A 20,587-nucleotide genomic window follows, 5' to 3' on the forward strand; every position below is an offset into this window, starting at 1 on the left:
ATTCTCAGCCGTAAAAGCAATGCTGGGGACATCATAATATCTGACTTAAAATTGTACTACAGAGCTATAGTAACGAAAACTTCATAGTGCTGGCATAAAAACAGCCACATAGACCAGTGAGAGAGAATACAAGACACAGACACAAACACATTTATAGTAATTTGATTCTTGATAAATGTGTCAAAAACATACATTGGAGAAAAAAGTCTTTTAAACAAATGGTATTTGGAAAACAGTGTATCCATATGTAGAAGAATGAGACTTGAGCTTTATTGCTCATCCTGCACAAAAATTTTTAAAAAATGAATCAAAAACCTAGGCATTTGATCAGAAACTGTGCAACTCCTAGAAGAAAACATAGGATAAACACTCCACTGTTGACAGGTAACAACTTTCTCAAAAGGACCCCTAAAGAAACAGGTAAATAAAGGAAAATAGAATGAGAAAAAATAAAGAAATAAAAAATTTTAAAAACCTACAATATAATAGTCATATACTATTCAAATCTCCCAGTCTTTAGTAGCATGAGAGGTACCTGACAATGAACTTCCAGGCTCTAGCAGTCACCTCAGGATGGGAGTTGCCCCACCTAAAGATGGCAGCTTCCGCTTCAGGGATAATCCAAGATGGCTGCACCAGCTTCTGGTAGATGAGGAGCAGCTGTACAGGCACCAAGTCCATGCAGGGTGCAGGCCAGCCAGAGTCCTGAAGCAGTTTACGGGTGGGCCGAGGTCCTGTTGCAAATTGGTACAGCCACTCTGGAAAGCAGTGTGGAGACTCCTCAGAAAACCTGAAATGGACCTACCATTTGACCGTTATCCCACTCCTCAGTTATGGAATCAACCTAGATGCCCTTCAATAGATGAATGGATAAAGGAACTTTTATATATATATATATATATATATATAATGAAATATTAATCAACCATAAAGAAGAATAGTATTATGGCATTTGCAGGTAAATGGATGGAGTTGGAGAATATCATGCTAAGTGAAATAAGTGAATTCCAAAAACCAAAGGCCAAATGTTTTCTCTGATAAGTGAATGATGATACAAAATGGGGGTGGGAGGTGGGAGGGTGAGAGAAAAATGGAGGAACTTTGGGTTGTGTAGAGGGAAATGATGGGGGGAGGGGGCGGGGGAAGGAAAGGCAGTGGAATGAGACAGACATTATTATCCTATGTACATGTATGATTACACAAATGGTGTGAATCTATATTGTGTACAACCACAGAAATGAAAAGTTGTGCCCCATTTGTGTACAGTGAATCAAAATGCAGTCTGTAAAAATAAAAATAAATATTTTTTTTTTTTTTTAAAAAGGACCACTAAAGCTCAGCCAAGTGTTAATTTATGTGATGGCATCAAATTAAACAGCTTCTGCACAGCAAAGGAAACAATTAGGAATTTGTAGAGAGAATCTACAGAATGGGAGGAAATCTTTGGTTGCTGCTTTTCTGACAGGGGATTAACATCTAGAATATAGATAGAACTTAAAAACTTAACATAAGAACAAATATCCCAAAAGAACTCAAACTATCCCTATTTGCTGATGACATGATTATATATTTAGAGGAACCTGTAAATTCCACCAGAAAACTTCTAGAACTCATAAGTGAATTCAGTAAGGTAGCAGGATATAAGATCGATGCTCATAAATCTAATGCATTTTTATACATAAGTGATGAATCTTCGGGAAGTCAGGAAAACTACCCCATTCACAATAGCCTCGAAAAAAATAAAATACTTGGGAATCAATCTCACAAAAGAAGTGAAAGACCTCTACAATGAGAACTACAGAACACTAAAGAAAGAAATTAAAGAAAACCTTAGAAGATGGAAAGATCTCCCATGTTCTTGGATAGGCAGAACTAATATTGTCAAAATGGCCATACTACCAAAAGTGCTATACAGATTCAGTGCAGTTCCAATTAAAATCCCAATGATGTACTTTACAGAAATAGAGCAAGCAATCATGAAATTCATCTGGAAGAATAAGAAACCCGGAATAGCTAAAGCAATCCTTAGCAGGAAGAGTGAAGCAGGGGGTATCGCAATACCAGACTTTCAACTATACTACAAAGCAATAGTAACAAGAATGGCATGGTATTGTTACCAAAATAGACAGGTAGATCAATGGTATAGAATAGAGGACACAGACACAAACCCAAATAAATACAATTTTCTCATACTAGACAAAGGTACCAAAAATATGCAATGGAGAAAAGATAGCCTCTTCAACAAATGGTGCTCGGAAAACTGGAAAACCATATGCAGCAGAATGAAACTAAACTCCTATCTCTCACCCTGTACAAAACTCAACTTGGAATGGACCAAGGACCTTGGAATCAGACCAGAGATCCTGCATCTTATAGAAGAAAAAGTAGGTCCAAATCTTCAACATGTCGGCTTAGGATCAGACTTCCTTAACAGGACTCTCATAGTATAAGAAATAAAAGCAAGAATCAATATATGGGATGGACTCAAACTGAAAAGCTTTGTGAAAAGATATATGAATAAATGTTCAACATCTCTAGTTATAAGAGAAATGCAAATCAAAACTACCCTAAGATTCCATCTCACCCCAATTAGAATGGCGATTATCAAGAATACAAGCAACAACAGGTGTTGGCAAGGATGTGGGGAAAAAGGTACACTCATACATTGCTGGTGGGGCTGCAAATTAGTGCAGTCACTCTGGAAAGCAGTGTGGAGATTCCTTAGAAAACTTGGGATGGAACCACCATTTGACCCAGCTATGCCACTCCTTGGCCTATACCCAAAGGACTTAAAATCAGCATACTACAGAGATGCAGCCACATCAATGTTCATAGCTGCTTAATTCACAATAGCCAGATTGTGGAACCAACCTAGATGCCCTTCAGTTGATGAATGGATAAAGAAACTGTGATACACACACACACACGCGCACACACACACACACACACACACACACACACACACACACTGGAATATTACTCAGCCATAAAGAATAATAAAATTATGGCATTGGCATGTGCAGGCAAATGGATGAAATTGGAGAATATCATGCTAAGTGAGATAAGCCAGTCTCAAAAAACCAAATGACGAATGATCTCACTGATAAGCAGATGATGACACATAGTGGGGGGTGGGAAGAGGGCAAGAATGGAGGAAGGAGGGACTGTATAGAGGGAAAAGAGGGGTGGGTGGAGTGATAGTGGGAGGAAGGAAAAAATAACAATGAATCAAACACTATTACCCTGTGTAAATGTATGACTACACAAATGGTATGCCTTTACTTCATGTACAAACAGAAACAATATGTATTCCATTTGTGTACAATAAAAATAAATTAAAAAAACAAATATCCCAATTAATAAATGGGAAAGTGAATTAAACAGACACTTCTTGAAAGAAGAAATATAAATAGCCAACAAATATATGAAAAAATGTTCAACATCATTAGCAACTAGAGGAATTCAAATCAAAACTGCTCTGAGATTTTATCTCACACAGTCAGAAGGCAGTCATCAAGAATATAAACAGTAATAAATGCTGGAGAGGATGTGGGGGAAAAGGAATGCTTTTACACTCTTGGTGGGATTGTAAATTAGTGTAATCACTATGGAAATCAGTATGGAGGTTCCTCAAAAGATAAGGCATGGAACCACCATATGACTTAGCTATACCACTCCTAGGTATTTATCCTAAAGAATTAAAGTTATCATACTTTAGTGAAACATGTATACCCACGTTTATAGCAGCCTAATTCATAATAGCCCAATGATAGAACCGGCCTAGGTGTTCAGTAAAAGATGAATGGATAAAGAAAACTTGGTGTATTTGTACAAAATAGTGTTTTATTAAGCCGTAAAGAAAAGTGAAATTATGTTATTTGTAGGAAAATGGATGGAACTTGAGAATGTTACATTAAGTGAAATAAGCTAAACTCAGAAGGTCAAGGGTCATAGGTTTATTTTTCTCAAATGTGAAAGCTAGAGAGGAAAATGGAAAAGAAGGGTGGAGGTATCACATGAATATTGAAGGGAGATCAGTAGAGTAAAGGGAAGGGATCAGGGAGCGGGAGTAGAGGAGGGGAAGGGAAATACCAGGGAGTGATATTGGCCAAATTCTATTGTTATATTGTGTGCATGCACAAGTATGAAACAACAACTCCCATCATTGCATACAGCTGTAATGCACCAATAAAAAATGAAGAAAAGATTCTCCCTTGCCTCCCTCTACTTTGCCCCATATCTTTTGTTTTTCTTTAAGCAAAACTCTTTGAATAGTTATCTGTTCTCACTTTTTCAAATTCCTTACCTCACACCCCACCCCCTTCAACATCTTACTATGAATATTTCAAACATATGGGAAAGTTGTTGGAATTTTAAAGCAAATACCCACAAACCACCACCTGGACTCCACAATTAATGCTTTGCATGATAGCTTCGACACACACTTGTCATCCATCCATTCCTCCATTCTTCCATAACTCATCTTATGTTTTGGGTTCATTTTAAAGTAAGTTGCAGGCATTGGTATGCTCACTCGTAAACACTTCAGTGGGTGTATCATTAATTTGGGTTCAGTATTTGTTTATAGTTCTCTCTTTTGAAGTAAAATTTATATATGTTGAGCTGCACAAATCTTAAGTGTACCATTCAGAGCCTTGGCAATGCACGCACCACCTCTGCAATCCACGCTCTTGTCCAGGTACAGAACATGACCATTGTCACAGGAAGTTCCTCACATGACCCTCCCATCTAATTCCAGAGGCAACCACTGTTTTGAAAAATTTTGTCTTATATCATTTTTGCCTTTCTAAAAGATCATAAAAATGCAATCCTAGAGAATGTCCTCTTTTGTGTCAGCCTTCTTTCACTCAGCACATGATTTTTGCGATCCATCCGCAGCATGTGCGTCAGTAATTCGTTCCTGTCTACTGCTAAGTATCATTCCATTATTGACTATGCGACAGTTTGTTTATTCATTTTTCTCCTGTTAGATATCTGAATTGCATTCAGCTTGGTCTGTTATAAATAAACTTGCCAGAAATAAACATGAATTTCTTTTTCTGAATATTTGTTCCCTTTTCTCTTGGGCATATACTTAGGAATCGTAGAGTAGGTATATGTTTAATTTTATAAGAAACTATGAGAGTGTTTCTAAAATGGATATAGTTTTATACCCGACCAACAGTGTATGAGAGTGTTGCTCATCCTTCTTCCTTGCCAGCTTCTGCATTTGATAATCTTCTAATGTTTATACAGTCTGGAGTTTTGCTTGATAGCTTTTGTTTTTTATTTTAATTTCCCTGATGAGTGTAAACTTTGAGCACTTTTTCTAGTGCTTATTGAACATTAGGTTTTCTTCCTTTGTGGACTGTCTTGGTCTTGTTTTGCTCACTTTTTATTGACTCGTAGGCCCTCCTGATGTTTCCTGGATATCAGTTCTCTGTCAGATCTATAACTTGCATATATTTCCTCGTAGGCCATCACTTACCTTTTCATTTTCTTAATGGTGTCTTTTGGTGCTCAAAATTATTTAATTTTAATTAAGCTTAACTTTTTCCCTTTTTATGTTTATTGCTTATCATGTTATCTAAAAGCTGTGTAATTTTAGCTTCTACATTTAGGTCTGTGATCCATCTCAGTTTAATTTTTGTGTATGGTGTGAGGTCAGGTTTGAGATTTATTTACTTTTGCCATATAGATTGTTAGTTGTTTTGGCCTTTTTTGTTGAAAATCTTTTTCTTTCTTTATTGGTTTTTTGGTGTAACTGTTGTGAAAAATCAAGTGAACATGCAATGTGAGTCCAGTTCTGAGCTCTCTGTGCTGTCTCATTAATCTATTTGTTGACCGTATGCCAGTACTGCATTATCTTCATTATTATAAACATTTTAAGGTCTCGAAGTCAGGTAGGTCAGGTTATCTAACTTTGGTTTTATCTTTTTAATGATTTTTTGGATATAGAAGTCCTTCACATTTCTACAAACACTTTATAATAAGCATGTCAGTCCCCTCCCCCCACCTCCCCCACACCACCTAGTGAAATTATAATTGGGATCAGGCTGTGGTGCACAGATAATAGTCTTTCAATCCATGAACATGGTATATCCACTTTAGGTCTTTCTGTCTGCAATGCCTTGCCATCAGAGTTTCATTTGAACTCACTTTTTAGGGTTTCATGCCTATAATTTCCCTGTGACCACTCCTGTGTAGGCTATCAGTGTCCCCATCTTTCTGTCTCCATGTTCAGTTCTTGGTCTCCTTGTCTCCCCATTTCTCAGGCACCATTGGCATATCAGTCACTCTGTACTTGCAGTCCTATGTTCAGCTGCCTTTTGTATCCCCGGGTTCCCCTGGCTTTCTTTCCATCTTACTGGCAGGTCTTTTTTGTCTGCTCTACTGGATCCTTCTCTTCTTGCTGATATTTAGATATCAGAGAGCCTGAGCCTCAGTCTTATATCTCTCTCCTTTCTCCTCCTTCAGCCAGTCTCATAGTGGAAAGATGTTATTTAAAACCAACTATCCTGTTTAAAGCCATCTGACTCCAAATTTTATATCTCAGTCCTGAACTCCAGGCTTATATGTCCATCTTTCTTACTGATCTTCTTTTGGGTAACTAAAATAACACTCAAACTTAACCCATCTGAAATGGTACTCTTGATTTGCCCCCCAAACTGTTTCTCCTTACTCCCCAACACCCACTGTGTTCCCCAGTTCAGTAACTGAACTTTTCTCCCTGTTGCTCATATCCCCATCTTAGACTCTCTTTGACCCCTGTCTTTTATATTCTGTATCACAATGCACATGAGAAAACCTGTGGGTCCTGTCTTCCCAGTGTATCTTAGGTGTGACTACATCCCAACATCTTCTTCCACCTGGATGACTGCAGTATTTTCCTGGGTAGTCTGCTTTCTCTGCCCATTCTTTACCTGAACAATCTGCATAGTCTTTTAAATCACAGTGTTTCACTCCCCTGATCGAAATCTTCCTGGGCCTTACCACAGAAATGAAACAACCTTGTGCAGTGATTATCAAAGCTTAATATGATCAGACCTCCCTGCTCCCTCTCCAGTTTCTTCCTCTACTATTGCCTTTTCTTTCACAACACTCTGACTATACTGGCCTTTTTGTTGGTTTTGAACATACCAAGTTTGTTTAGGCCTCAGGGCCTTTGCAGTTCAGTTCCTTTTGCCTAGAAAATTTGTCCCAGATAATTAATTGTGTGGCTTTCCACCTCACTCTACTCATGTCTCTGCCTACACATCATCCCCCTAGAGAATCCTCTTCTGACCACCCTGTGTGAGGAGTGTACCGTTTCCTTCTCCTCCCATTATTCTCCAGACCTTTAGTCTGCTTTGGCTTTCGTCACGTCACTTGGCATTATCTGGTTTTATATTTATTTATTTTAATTTTTGACAGTCTCTTTCCCCTCATAGAGTAATGGCTTTCTGAAGATAGGGGCTTTCTGCTTTGCATCATTAATTCTGATAATGACACTTGCCATGTGCTAGATGCTCAATGCCTATATGTTGAATGAATGACCTTGGGCAAATTAACCTTTCTGGTCCCACTTTCTTCATCTGAGAAATGGGGAAAAAAAAACCATAACAGTATCTATTGGCATAAGATCTGCTATTTTACTGCCGCCATTATTCTGCCTCCCCTACACCACTTTACAACCCAGATTGTTAGCCTGCAGCGAACCTCCTAGTCAGTCACTGGTCCATTGTTATTAGCCCCTGAAATTCCACTACTTAAGAATAGCTCCCCCGCCATTCTCTCTCTCTCCTCCTCACTCTTGCTCCCTCTTTCGTGCTCATTCTCTTTCTCTCTCTCACTTTATCTGTCTCTCACCCTGTGTACAGACACTCTGCCTGTCCACTTAATAAAGTCTCTTGCGTGAGTTCCTGCAAACGGAGTGGTTTCTGGGTGCTTTCAGTATCTACCTCATAGGGCAGATGTGAATGGGAAACAAGATACTGTGTATAATAAGCTTGTGGCAATGGGTGGCTGTTGCTCTGTGCTTATCATTAAGTAATAGAAGTTATATAAACCTCTTACAGTCAACCAGTGTATATGTATGAATGCCACATAAGGTAGAATTTGTCTGTACCAGTGCTTTTTGCAGCAGTTGATTTTGGAGCTATACCTTGTGTTACTGATAACTTAGAAGAGGTAAATGTAAGTATAGATGATCCTCAATTTATAGTAGTTTGGCTTAATGATTTTTTTACTTTAGGATGGTATGGGAGTGTATCCAAATATGAGATACCCAATACTTTATTATAAACTAGGCTTTGTGTTAGACGATTTTGATCACCTCCGAGCTCATGTTAAGTGTTCTGAGCACCTTTACTGTGGGCTAGGTTAAGGCATTGATGTTCTGTAGTTTTGCTGGATTAAATGCATTTTGGACCTTGGATATTTTCAGTTTAACCATAGGTTTGCTGGGATGTGACCTCTGGGTAAGTTCAGAGCATCTCATACTTGAAAAGTTATATGCCAGGGCATATTTAAGTAATTAATCCAGACAACAATGGAACTAAGGTCATAAGTTATAATGAGTTGTCTAATGAATTTGCTGCTGCTGATCCCTGTAGTGTGCAGCAGTAATTTACAACTGGGGTGGTCTAAGCAGGCTTTGTGGGAGACGGGTCTGGGCTTCCCCTTGAAACACTGGGGACGAGGGGGAGGGCATCCTGGGTGGGACAGTGGCACAAACCTAAAGGGGAGGGGGAGCTAGGCTGTCTAGAAAACTGGAAAAACCCAATGTCCAGGAGGAGTGGTCTTGTGAGGAAGCAGCTCACGCTGCTTGCAACGCAAAGCCATCAGGGTGGAACCTCTTGCAGTCAGCTTATGGCCAAGGGACCCAGTGGCCACAGGAAGCCCTTCCTGACTTAAACTGGGTAAGCAGGTTAGGAAGTACTTTTGGGTGATGAGCTAAGAAGGTAAATAACCCCGGGCATGTTGCTGCCAGTCTGGTCCTTTCTGTGACAGCACATGGCCAGGTGCCAAGCTCTGCTGGGTACAGTGGCCCAGGTGCCACTGCAGAGGCAGGCAGAGGTGGCAGTAACAAATCTGTCTCCTCCTTCCTGGGGCCCAAAGACCAATTTTTAACTTTCTTTTGACCTATAAAAATTCCCTAGTTCCAGGTAACTATGACTAGAAGGCAAGTAACAATTTTCCCTATGACTCCTTATTTAAAAATAAGAAGCCCAGGACCTGGCACACCCACTACTCCCAGCCACTGTGGAGGCTGAGGCAGGAGGATCACAAGTTCAAGACCAGCCTGGGCAACTTAGGATCCTGTCTTTAAAAAATAAGAAGGGCTGGGGCTATAACTCAGTGGTTGAGCCCTCTTGCATTCGACTCCGAGTAACAGAGTGGGAGGGGCATGGCTTGAAGTCAATTAATATAGCAATTTACATTTTTTTTCTTTGGTACTGGGGATTGAACTCAGGGGCACTCAACCACTGAGCCATGTCCCCAGCCCTATTTTGTATTTTTTAGAGACAGGGTCTCACTGAGTTGCTTAGCACCTCACTTTTGCTGAGGCTGGCTTTGAACTCACCATCCTTCTGCCTCAGCCTCCTGAGCTGCTGGGGTTATAAGAACGCAACACCGTGCCTGGCTTAGCAATATTACATTTTAACATACTTTTAAACAAATACTCTACTTGTTTTTCAGCAGAGCATGTTTTGCCAGATGAGTTATATAAAGCCGAATTCTCATTGTGAAAAAGGAAAGCATGTGTTCAGTGTGGGAAGGGGCCAGAGCAGTCTGTGACCTGAGGAGATTATTATAAATAGCAGGTCACCTAGTCAACCTTGAGGTAGCATTTGCTAGAAATTATACTGCTTTGTGTAAAATTACGGTAATCTAAAAGGATACCAATGCATGCATCTTAAGTTTTTTGTTATTACCAAGTTTTAAGATGTCACTACCTTTTGGAGTGTTGGACTAGATTTCAGGGAAATTTGTGGTCAGTAAGAAAATAACCTTGTCAAAGTAAGAGAAGCAAAATAAAATACATAGATACGAGCCATGGCAGAGGTCACAGAGCGGGGAGTAGATGTGAAGACAATTAGTGCTGTTGTCATTAATGCAGCCCCAGCAACACGCGTCACAGATTAAATAATGAAGGCCGGTTGGTGGGCCCTGTGGGGAGAGAACAGAGAGCCCATTGTGGCCGCTTCTCCACTGAATTTCAAACTAATTGCCTAAGTAAAAGCTTCTATTTTGGTCAGAAGCGATGGAAAATTCAACAGTTGATATATTGTAAATCGTGTAATTCATCCTGGATCACCAATCAGAGCTAAATAGAACAGCTTGGAGCAAAGAAGCCAATTCAACTGTGAGCCTTGCCTGCAGATAGAAGCCTGAAGAGAAGCCCAGTTCATTTGCTGGGCTCTGCACCAACTCTGCCTTCCTATTGCTCCGAGGTTGTAGCTGGTGTGGTGTCAGGGACAGGTCCTTGCTTGCCAATCCTCTGTGCTCATGACTGTCGCTGCAGACTGGGTGACAGATGCCATGCTTCACCCAGGGCTGGCCCAGTGCAGAGCCCAAAGAGGGGCACCTTCTCAGAGGCAGCTTCTGCTGAGGGTCAAGGCAGGTTGGGCTTGTGGCCTTCCCTATCCTAGTCACTGTGAGGAGCAAATACATGTGAAAGCACTTTGTTTACCCAAATGAAGGGATTACTGTTTTGTTTTTTTTTTTAATTCTAGAAGGTGGAGTCAGGCGGAGGAACGAACCTAAGTCAGGGTCCTGGGTTCTGAATCTTTTGAATGCCGGCATCATTTCATATGAGGATCCCTGATTTCCAAATGCCATTTTTAGGAGTCTTCTTGTGATACTCCCCCTTAAATCACATGGTCTTCACTTCTTTATATGACATGGAGACCTCTTTGGTATTCTAATGCAGCTAATGAATCCCTTAATAAAAGAATAATGTTGACTTCATAAAATTAAAATGCATAGGATTAAAAAGAACACTGACACAGTTATAAATATGCTAGTAAGTAAATATGTAGCTGGGCATGATGGCACATGCATATAATCCCAGCAACTCAGGAGGCTGAGGCATGAGGATTGCAAGTTTGAGGCCAGCCCCAGCAACTTAGTGAGACCCTGTCTCAAAAAATAAAACAGGGCTGCGGATGTAGCTTGGTGGTAAAGAACCCCTGGGTTCCATCCCCAGTACCAAAAAAAAAAAAAGTAAATGTGTAATACTATAAAATACATTCTTTGTTAAAATACATTATATGCCAAGACCTAGTGGCAGGACTAATAATGACAATAATTTTGAAGTAACAATGAGTAGAAATGATATCACAAGATATTTGCAATCACTGTAATGTAACATGAAAATATCTTTGATTTCTATTCATGACAAGTGACAGAAATGGCCCATTTGATTGCAGATTATTGAAAAAATAATAGAAATAAATAAAAAAATGCTAAATTTTAGTCTGATATTAGTAAAAACAGAAATGAACTGTCTTCCCACCCAAATCCTGAATTTCGAAAGCCTCAGAACCCCGTGTCTTAAAACTTCACTCTTCGGGCTGGGGTTGTGGCTCAGTGGTAGAGCACTTGCCTAGCATGCGTGAGGCCCTGGGTTTGATTCTCAGCACCACATAAAATAAAATAAAGTATTGTGTCCACCTATCATTAAAACAAAATATTAAAAAAAGAAAACAAAAAATCTTCACCCTGTCTTTTATACTGCACATTCTGCACGGGCAAAGTCTATACCCAGTGACCTCCAGCCATGCTGTCCCTTCTGTGCCTGTGACTTACATGTGCACCCTCTGTGTCTGGGTTCAGGAGCGGAGCATCCGGGGCCCCCTGGAGGCTGCCAGACCGCACCCTAAATGGTTCTCAGGACCTCCAGTCCACACTTGAAAACCACCTCCCAGACTGGGCCATCCCGCTTCCCCTCGGTCCAGCAGCCCTACCCGTTGTCCTGTGCGCCTCGCGCAGTGAATGACAGTAGTAGCCTCTGCTCGGCTCAGGCTCAGACCCGGCTTGTTGAGGGAGTTAGAGGGCATGCTGCTGCCAGGATTTCCACACCAGCCTCATTGGTAAAGTTCATGACATTTTAACATGCTAAAATATGCCTGTCCTTCCTTTATCTTGAATGTCTTCTAAATTTCTACTTACCCGACAAAGCCTAGTTCCTCATCTTTTTAACATGCTTCTGTGGTTATTTTCAGGTTTAGAATCCCTTGGTTATGCCTCTTTGCCTTCATGATATGACATCAGAGGGCTCCTCCCTTTCTCATGGCGTGTTCCTCTCCCGTCCCCAGCCCCATCAGTCTCACTGCAAACAGTCCCTCTAATATCCATTCCATTTCTTCCTTTGCCTTGGCAGGTTAAGTGCCTTTTGCCTGGGGACACCTTGCCTCCCTGTCACCTCTGGATCTCAGTTTTGTGGCTCCTTCTCTGGAGAATGTCATGAAGACTGTTGAGAGTGCAGTCCTTGTCCATCTGTCTCCTCCTCCTTCGCACTGACCAGAGTCTGGCAGGGCTTTCAAAGTGGTAGGCACCTGGGAGGATAGAGTAAAGTACAGTGGTTCATCAGTTTTCGGGGGATACTGGTTCCAGAACCTTCCTCAAAACCTAAATCCATGGATCAAAATCAGCAGATGCTGGAATCCTTATGTAAAATAACACAACCTATGCCCATAACCTAGGCACATCTTCCCATATACTTTACATCATCTCTAGACTACTTATAATACTGAATATAGTGTAAATACCACGTAACTGCATAACAATTATTATGCAGTATAATAGTAATTATACTTTCACACCGTAATTATTTAGAGAGCAATGACAAGAAAAGTCTGTATATGTCCAGTATAGACAAGATTTTTTTCCATCTAAGATTGGTTGAATCCATGGACATTAGGGCCAAATGTACATGGCCAGGAACAATGTCTTGCTTAGGTCCTAACCCTGGCTCGATGGCTAGCTGTGTGATCTTGGAAAGGTATGTGACCTCTGGACAACTCAGTTTTCTCATCTGTAAACCTAGCATAATAACAGAGTGGTGAGATTTAAAGAGTAGATACTTGTAAAACACTGTGGAGCCATGCATGCCTGGTCCACAGGAAGAGCTCAAAAAATAGCTATCCTGGCCTGGCACAGTGGCCCATGCCTGTAATCCCAGTGGCTCTGGAGGCTGAGGCAGGTGGATCATGAGTTCAAAGCCAGCCTCAGCAAATTAGTGAGGCCCTAAGCAACTCAGTGAGACCCTTTCTCTGTATAAAATACAAAAAAAAAAAAAAAAAAAAGACTGGGAATATGATTCAGTGGTTGAGTGTCCCTGGGTTCATCCCCTGGTACGCCACTTCCTGTACCCCCCGTCCCCCCGCCAAAAAAAGCTATCCTTATTCATTTAGTTGAGTGGCCTGGGCTCATTAAAAGTCACATCCTACTATGTCATTATTTTTGCTGGAGTTTTTATTAAAAGAGTGTAGTTACATTGGGGGTCTAATATTTAACTATTTTCCATCTTCATTGGGGTTATCAGATCTTGATTTTACTTGAGTTAATATACATGAGAGAAAAGAAAATGCTTTTTGACAGAATAAGAGAAATCCTGGGCATAGAATTTAATAGAATGATGAAGACACTGTCCCATTAGTATTTTCTCCAGTTGAGTTGGGGATTTATCTGTATTTCTTCCATTCCATAAGTTGAGTTGACCTAACAGGCATATTTCTTGTAAATGTTTGGGCAAAGGAGGAATCAATATTATTTATCAGAGGATTTCCTTGAGAATGTAAATCAACATGTTTGCAAACCAGCTCTCCATAGAGGAGATGGTTTTGAATTCAATCACTTTTGTTTTTGCATGAGCATTTTCATGTACTCCAGAAATATTCTGATCTTGTGGGGAAAAATTTTAATTATACTAACCACTTAGCTCATGTGACATTGATGTGCTTTTTAAAAAAATGATATTTATATTTAATATACACATGCATAAAATATAAACATTTTATACATAAAACCAATAATTTTATGTAAATGAAAATAAGAAATATATTCAATTTTTTAAAACTTATAAATCAATTCGGGATAGTTATTTTAAAAAACACTATTGAGCCTGGCACACTGGTGCATGCCTGTCATCCCAGCCCTTAGGACCTCACTAAATCGCTTGGGCTGGCTTTGATGTGCTCTTGGAACTCATTCTTCCTTCTTTCTTTTTAATTTTTTTTTTTTTCCAGCAAGGTTATTTCCCTTGAGGTTTGTTCTACTCTCCCAGCCATCCCTTGGTTTTGCCAGCAGGTGGAGTACTGGCTCCTTTGAAAGTCACCAGCCACGGACCTTAGGGCTAGTTTTCTTACTGTTGTAATTGTACCACCCCCCCATTCTAAAAGGACCCTATGAGAAACTCTTGAAGGAGACCTGGGAGTGGGTAGGGGAGATGGGGCAGGGTGGGTGTCAGATCTGAGGTAGTCTCTGGGATTTTCATGCCTGACACTTTGGAGCTAATATGCTAATGACTTGTATTTCATAGGTTTTGAGTAACTTGAATTTTACCAGAAAGTCATGTAAGTTTTTTTTGGCAACAGGTGAATAAAGTTTTTCTTGGCATATTTGCATCCATCCAATCTCACAGTTTAGAAGAAACAATAATTAAAGTTAGGAAACCTTGACTATTATGTTAAAATAGATCTTACTTAAATAGAGATCATGGAAACAAGCCATGGGAATTAAAACTGTTCTTGTGGTTGAAAGTAGGAGGAAATAAGTGCCTACTGTGAGTACATTATGTTAAAAAGCCAGGCATGGATCCACCACTCTGCCTGGGGATTGAACACAGTGACTCTACCATTGAGCTACATCCCTAGATCCTCAGTCCTTTTATTTTTCCATCTTGAGACAGTGTCTCTCTATTGCCCAGGATGACCTCAAACTTCTGATCTTCCCTCCTCAACCTCCCATATGGCTGGGATTACAGGCATGATCTTCCACATGAGGTTCTTAGTCTATCTTAAGCAATATGCTGGAACATTATTGACTGTGTTTTAGTTTTTAACTTCCTTAAGGACATTATCAGTTACATTTTTCTAAAATGAAAACTAAATTTAAATTTCTCGCTTTGAAACCCATAATGTGTGTTAAGTTCCATTTTAAAAGTCAACTAAAAGATCCATTTAAAGGGATCTTTTTTTAATCTTCTAAATGTATCTTAATTGTAGGTGATGAAACCGAATTATGAGTGATTTAAAAATTTAGACACCAAGTCAGAATCAGAAGTTAGAAGGTTCTTTGATAAGTTTTCCTCTTGAACTTATACTGAGGTTTAGACTTGAGTGATGAATGAAGCTTTAGACTTATTTAATGCTATTCAAAAATCTGAGACTCGTGAGTTTGATTCTCAGAAACAACTTCACATGTCCCTCTTATGCAAAGTGAATTTATAGTGCTGTGTATTCTGTGACCACCACCCAACCTGGGCAACAAGAGAAAAGTCATTTCATGGCCCCAAGAGAGCTCAGACTGTATTCCCCTTGTTTAAAATGAATCAGTCACTTTAATTCAGTGTCTGAAGGGAGAGAAGGGAGTGAGAGTTCTCTTTGTTTAAGTTTGTATTATGGTTTTCTTGGGCAGCAAGTACCAAAACGAAGTCTGAAGCCTTAGCTCATTCTGTACATGGGTTTTATTTCTCACAACAGCTCCGTGCTTATTTAACATATGGGGCGTGGTTTCAAGTTCATTACTAAAGCTTATAGGCTGAAGTGCTGTGTGGGCTTGGCTAACTTAAGTTGCCTCTGGGGAGGGGCCAAAACTGAGCCTGGGAACCGGAGCTTTCCCTCTTGTGGATTCTCAGGGTAGTCAAATATTACCCGCCTCGCTCTCAGCTGCCTGGGAGATTAGCTTCCTAGTAAGGATCTTTCTTTAGAGTAATATGAAGCGACTGCTTTCACAGGGGCACCAGGTTAGTAAATAACGTTTTGAACTTTCTGTTGCATTTGTCAGAATTTCTTTCTGTGCTCATGACAGGCAGGAGAGTTTCTTTCTTTCTTTCTTTTTTTTTTTTTTTTTTTTTTTTTTTGCGGCGCAGGAGAGTTCTTGTGCTGTGGCAGTGTTCTAGACCACAGCGGGAGTTGGTTGGAGATTGGGGGTTATGTTTCTCCTTAGAATATATGCGTGGTTTGACAGTGTTCAATGCAAGTGGAAATCAAAAGGAAATACGTGTGTGTGTTGTATTTACAGTCCAGAACTTTGTCCTTGCGTGTAAGCATTTTCAGTTCCCTTTTTTGGAGTTCCTTTCTTCGTGTCCTCCCACTGAGTCTTCTAGTTATAACTCCGATTTGATGCGCAGCTGATTTGACTTGATTTTTGAACACTGAGCAGCAGGTGTTAGTCAGCCTCCCTCTCTCTCGCCAAGCTGTGCACGCTTGTCCGATGCTCCATTTCCCCGTGGGCCTTTTCCTCGGAGTCACGATGAATCAGAGTTTCATTTTAATCTTTTCTTGGAAAAATCTGGCACTTTTCTAGAATGTTTCACAAAATACCTACGTAACAGTCGTTTTGGGCAGAGTGTTCAGGTGGGTTAAGCAGAACCACCTTTCTCAGGTGTCCCTTGTTTCATTCACTCCTGGAGCAGATTACCCTGCAGCACTGAACGACCATAAAGATGAAATGTGACTTGTAAACATGAAAGCGGCATTAATAGCGATAAATAATTAAGTCAATAAAGTTAAGTACCAAGACAATACCTTCCTTAATCACATTAACTTAAAGATCTAGAGAACTCTTTTGCCTTTGTGAATTTACCACCAAAGCAATCTGGCATGAAATTGTTCTGCAAGAGTGGTTCAATTTGATGATGTCTTAAACTTTACAACACTTAATGAAATACAGCCTCTCTTGCTTTTATGTTACTTTAAGTACACTTTGGTTTACTGTGATTTTTAAAATAGGCTAATATGCTTATTGCTATTAAATTTTCTTCTGTTTTTCCCACTAGGAAATATAGTTTATCAGAAAGGGTCTGTTCTTTCATGTTCTCCTCAGTTAAATAGAAAATGGAGGAAGAAAGGAGACAGAAATAGGCACTTAAAAAAAAAGCTTTGCGGATCTCACTTCAAGCATCTCACTTTCCATCTCTACTGAGGTTGAAGTTGCAAAGTTATGGTGCATGCCATTTCAGGTTATAAAATGGTACTTTAAGCCCCTAAGACACAGCTGTACAACTTTATTATTCTACCTACCTCTGTAGATATTTCCTTTATCAGCAAATCCATGAGGCTGTTTTAGCTTTCTAGAAAGTACCAAGATTCCTATGACTTTGTTATGCTTTAAACACACACTATGGTATCATTGCATATGTCTGTGTTATTGCATGATTATTATTAAATGCTACTAGATCAAATCTTAAAGGAGGACGTTGGTTAACCTGATCTCTGCCTAATGTTTTTTTAAAAAAATATTAAGACATTTTACTTGCTGATTACTTGGTTATACTTAATGGGTGGGGATAACATCTTAAGCTCCCACAAAGCTCATTTGTGTCCTGTCGATCTCAGTTTCTGTGTTCCTTAGGGCTTCGGAGCTTTTCATCTAGAGATTGTGGCGAAGCAATATATGACTTAAAACAAATAAGTAGTGCAATAAAGAATAGAATGAGGGAAACTCCCTAAAAACCAGATTTTAGGGGTTTTCCTAGAGAATATACACATTTAAATAACTTCTCTGAACATGAGGGAAAAAAGCCTGTGCAGAAGAGTGTTCAGTATCTGTAGTTGTAAAATAATGTACCTCAGCAAATCTGGACCATTCCTGGGTTGGGACCTTGTGCAGCAGGTTTCCTCATCTTGCTGGACTGGTTTGGCATTGTCACATCTCTGCTTTTCAGTTCAAATCTAGCATAGGTGGCATTTTTCCCATTCTATACCATCAGATTTCAAGTTGAGTTTTAGGTGATTAATTTTTATACAACATGTTTTCTTGTTGACAATTCAAAGTGCGTTAGGCGTCTCACACATCTCACATGGGATATGAACCTAACCAATGACCCAGTGGCATGTGATGCCAAATTTTTCTCCCCCCTCCCATATTTCTTATTGGTGCATTAAAGTGTACATGTAGTGGGATTTGTTGTTACATATTCGTGCATGCACACGATAGAATGATATAAATTGGTTAATATCATTCCCTCATGTTTCCCCTTCCCCCCTCCTCTTCCCACCCTGGTCCCTTTCCTCTACTGATTTTCCTTTGACTTTTTACACCAAATTTCTTTTAAAATGCATGTGAGTTTTGAAGTGAGAGACAAATCCTAAGGCAAAGTATTTCAACTTAAATTAATTTACACCCAAAACACTGGAAAAATTGAATGGCAGTAGAAGAGAAAGACCTCAAAGAAAGAAATGAATAACTGATAGTTGTAGTACTATTAGAGGTGGGTTTTCTGACTGCTTGAGGTTGATAGATTTTCACCTAATAGGCAGGTTCCGTTCATATTTTAGATCACTCTCACTCCCAGTCTTGATCTTTGCAGTACATGGTTTGGGAGGTGTAGCACAACCCCTGTGTTTTCCATGCCTGACCCCATTGTTCTTGTCCTTACCCTTCTCACTCAAGTGCTGGTGTGGCTTATGCATCAGAAAACAAGGGAGATCGTAGTACTGTCCTTCCCAGAACTGCATTGTGTTAGTAATGACACACTACCATCCCCAAAGGATTGCAGAGGCACAGGATGGATTAGGCTCTTGGCCCTGTCCACTTCCTTGTATCAGGTTAAGTCTGACCTGGCAGGTCTGGGTGTCATCGTCATGGTGTCATAGCAATAGTAGAGTAGTGGTCATAGTGATAACGGACACTCAAAAGGCATGTCCTACTGCAGCTGCTGTTCTCAGCCTTGTACTTAATCCTAACTACAACCCAAAGAGGTGGACTGCCTATTATCCCCATCTTGCAGTTGAGGAAGTGTCCCAGAAAAGTCAAATGAGTTGATCCAAGTCAGAGCAAACATGTAAGTAGCAATGATAGTAGGGTGCCTTGGAGGGATGCGGTGATGTTGGGAAAACTGATAGATTTGCTATTTTAGAAAATATAATCCAATGTGTATGACTAATGAGATGCAACTATGTAAATTCTGACATCTGTGCTGCTCTTCTCACCAAAGATGTTTCTGCTGGCTCTGTCACCCAGTACAGCATGGCCTTTGTGTCCTTTTTACTGGGGTGGGAGGTGAACTTCCCATCTGTTCTACTGGTGACCAATCACAGGATCTGACCAGCAGTGACCAGTTCATATGGAGGACAAGCCCACTGCATTGAATACTGCCTTCTGCCCTTTAAAGCTAGTCTTGGGATTTTTGAGATTTTTAAAGTAATAAACCACTAAAACTATGAACTTGGACCTTCTGACTGTTCAGTTTTTCATGTCCTCTTCATTCCTGCCAAGTCTGACTTCCTGCTGATAATCAAAACTCTGGTTATTTTGTCATCCTAAGGGATTTCCGAAGTCCAGTAGAAAGCCAACATTATCAGATGTGTATTTCTTTTAAAAACATAAATATGCATATAAAAATGTTGGACAAGTAACTTATACTAGATTCTGCTAACACTTGAACACATAACAAATAAGTTTAGAACCTTTAAGAAAATATAACAATATAGCACAGGTAGATTAAAGTGTTAAGATAATATAATGATAAATGAAAGAAACAAACTAAACAATAAAAATTCTCATCTTTGCATGAAGAAGTAGTTATTCTTCCCAAAATCAAGAGGGGAAATTACCAAAGGAAAAGGTTAATGGGTTTGAATTTTTTAGGTGAAAGTGTAAAAGCTTTAAGTACAAAAATGATCATTGAAGCATTAAATTATGAAAAGTTGGAAATAAAAACATTCAGTCATAGAAGAAATTCATGATGAACCATATAGTTTTATTTATGAAAAATTATAATAGGAAATAGCGATGGTAGATGCTGGGTATCTAACTAACTGTACATCACATGCTTGGACATGCTTAAAATATTCCTGTCTGTGTGTTATGCATGGGAATACCCACAGAAGGAATTTGCACCTTAAAGGTAATTGGGTTTAAGGAGTTATTTTGAAGGGTAGGGTTTCTGGTGTTTGTATTTTCTTCTTGTACTTTTATGCATGTTAGTCTTTAAAAACAGGTTACTTTGTATTCAGAAAAACCCAAAGTTCAAAACTATTCGTAGAGGGGAAAATGAGAACAAAATACACTGAAATTTAATAGACTAATACAATTTATAATCTACTTAAGATAGTAGCTCTAAGAAAGATTTTAATTTCCTCAAAAATTTTTATAAATTTAGGTTTTCTTTCATAAGAATGTATTATTTTTATAATAAAAATTAATAGATTAGGACTTATAGATTAGAATTGACACAAGATCAATTTTTATAAAGAACAGGATAATTTTAAGAACAATTATTTTTCTCTTTGTATGTGTGTGTGTGTGTGTGTGTGTGTGTGCGCGCGCGTGCATGTGTTACTAGAGATTGAACCCAGGGTTGCTTTAGCACTGAGCTACATCCCAGCCCTTTTTATTTTTTATTTTGAGACCGCATCTCACTGAATTGCCAAGG

The 20,587-nt window shown here is 39.5% G+C and overlaps 1 protein-coding gene across 3 annotated transcripts in view; it reads left to right on the forward strand.

Annotated features, from left to right (window-relative positions):
• Positions 1 to 20,587, forward strand: part of PLD1 (phospholipase D1) — a 209,785-nt gene that overhangs the window by 36,225 nt on the left and 152,973 nt on the right. Inside the window, exon 1 of one of the 3 annotated variants that reach the window (XM_079155126.1) lies at positions 15,253 to 15,952. The exons of the other annotated variants lie outside the window; for them this stretch is intronic. The gene's annotated coding sequence lies outside the window, so the exon portion shown is untranslated. Of the gene's footprint in view, positions 1 to 15,252; positions 15,953 to 20,587 lie in introns of those variants that run through there. 3 annotated transcript variants of the gene reach the window in all.

Source organism: Sciurus vulgaris (assembly GCF_902686455.1).
Source record: "Sciurus vulgaris genome assembly, chromosome: 10".
In the NCBI taxonomy this organism is placed as follows: domain Eukaryota; kingdom Metazoa; phylum Chordata; class Mammalia; order Rodentia; family Sciuridae; genus Sciurus; species Sciurus vulgaris.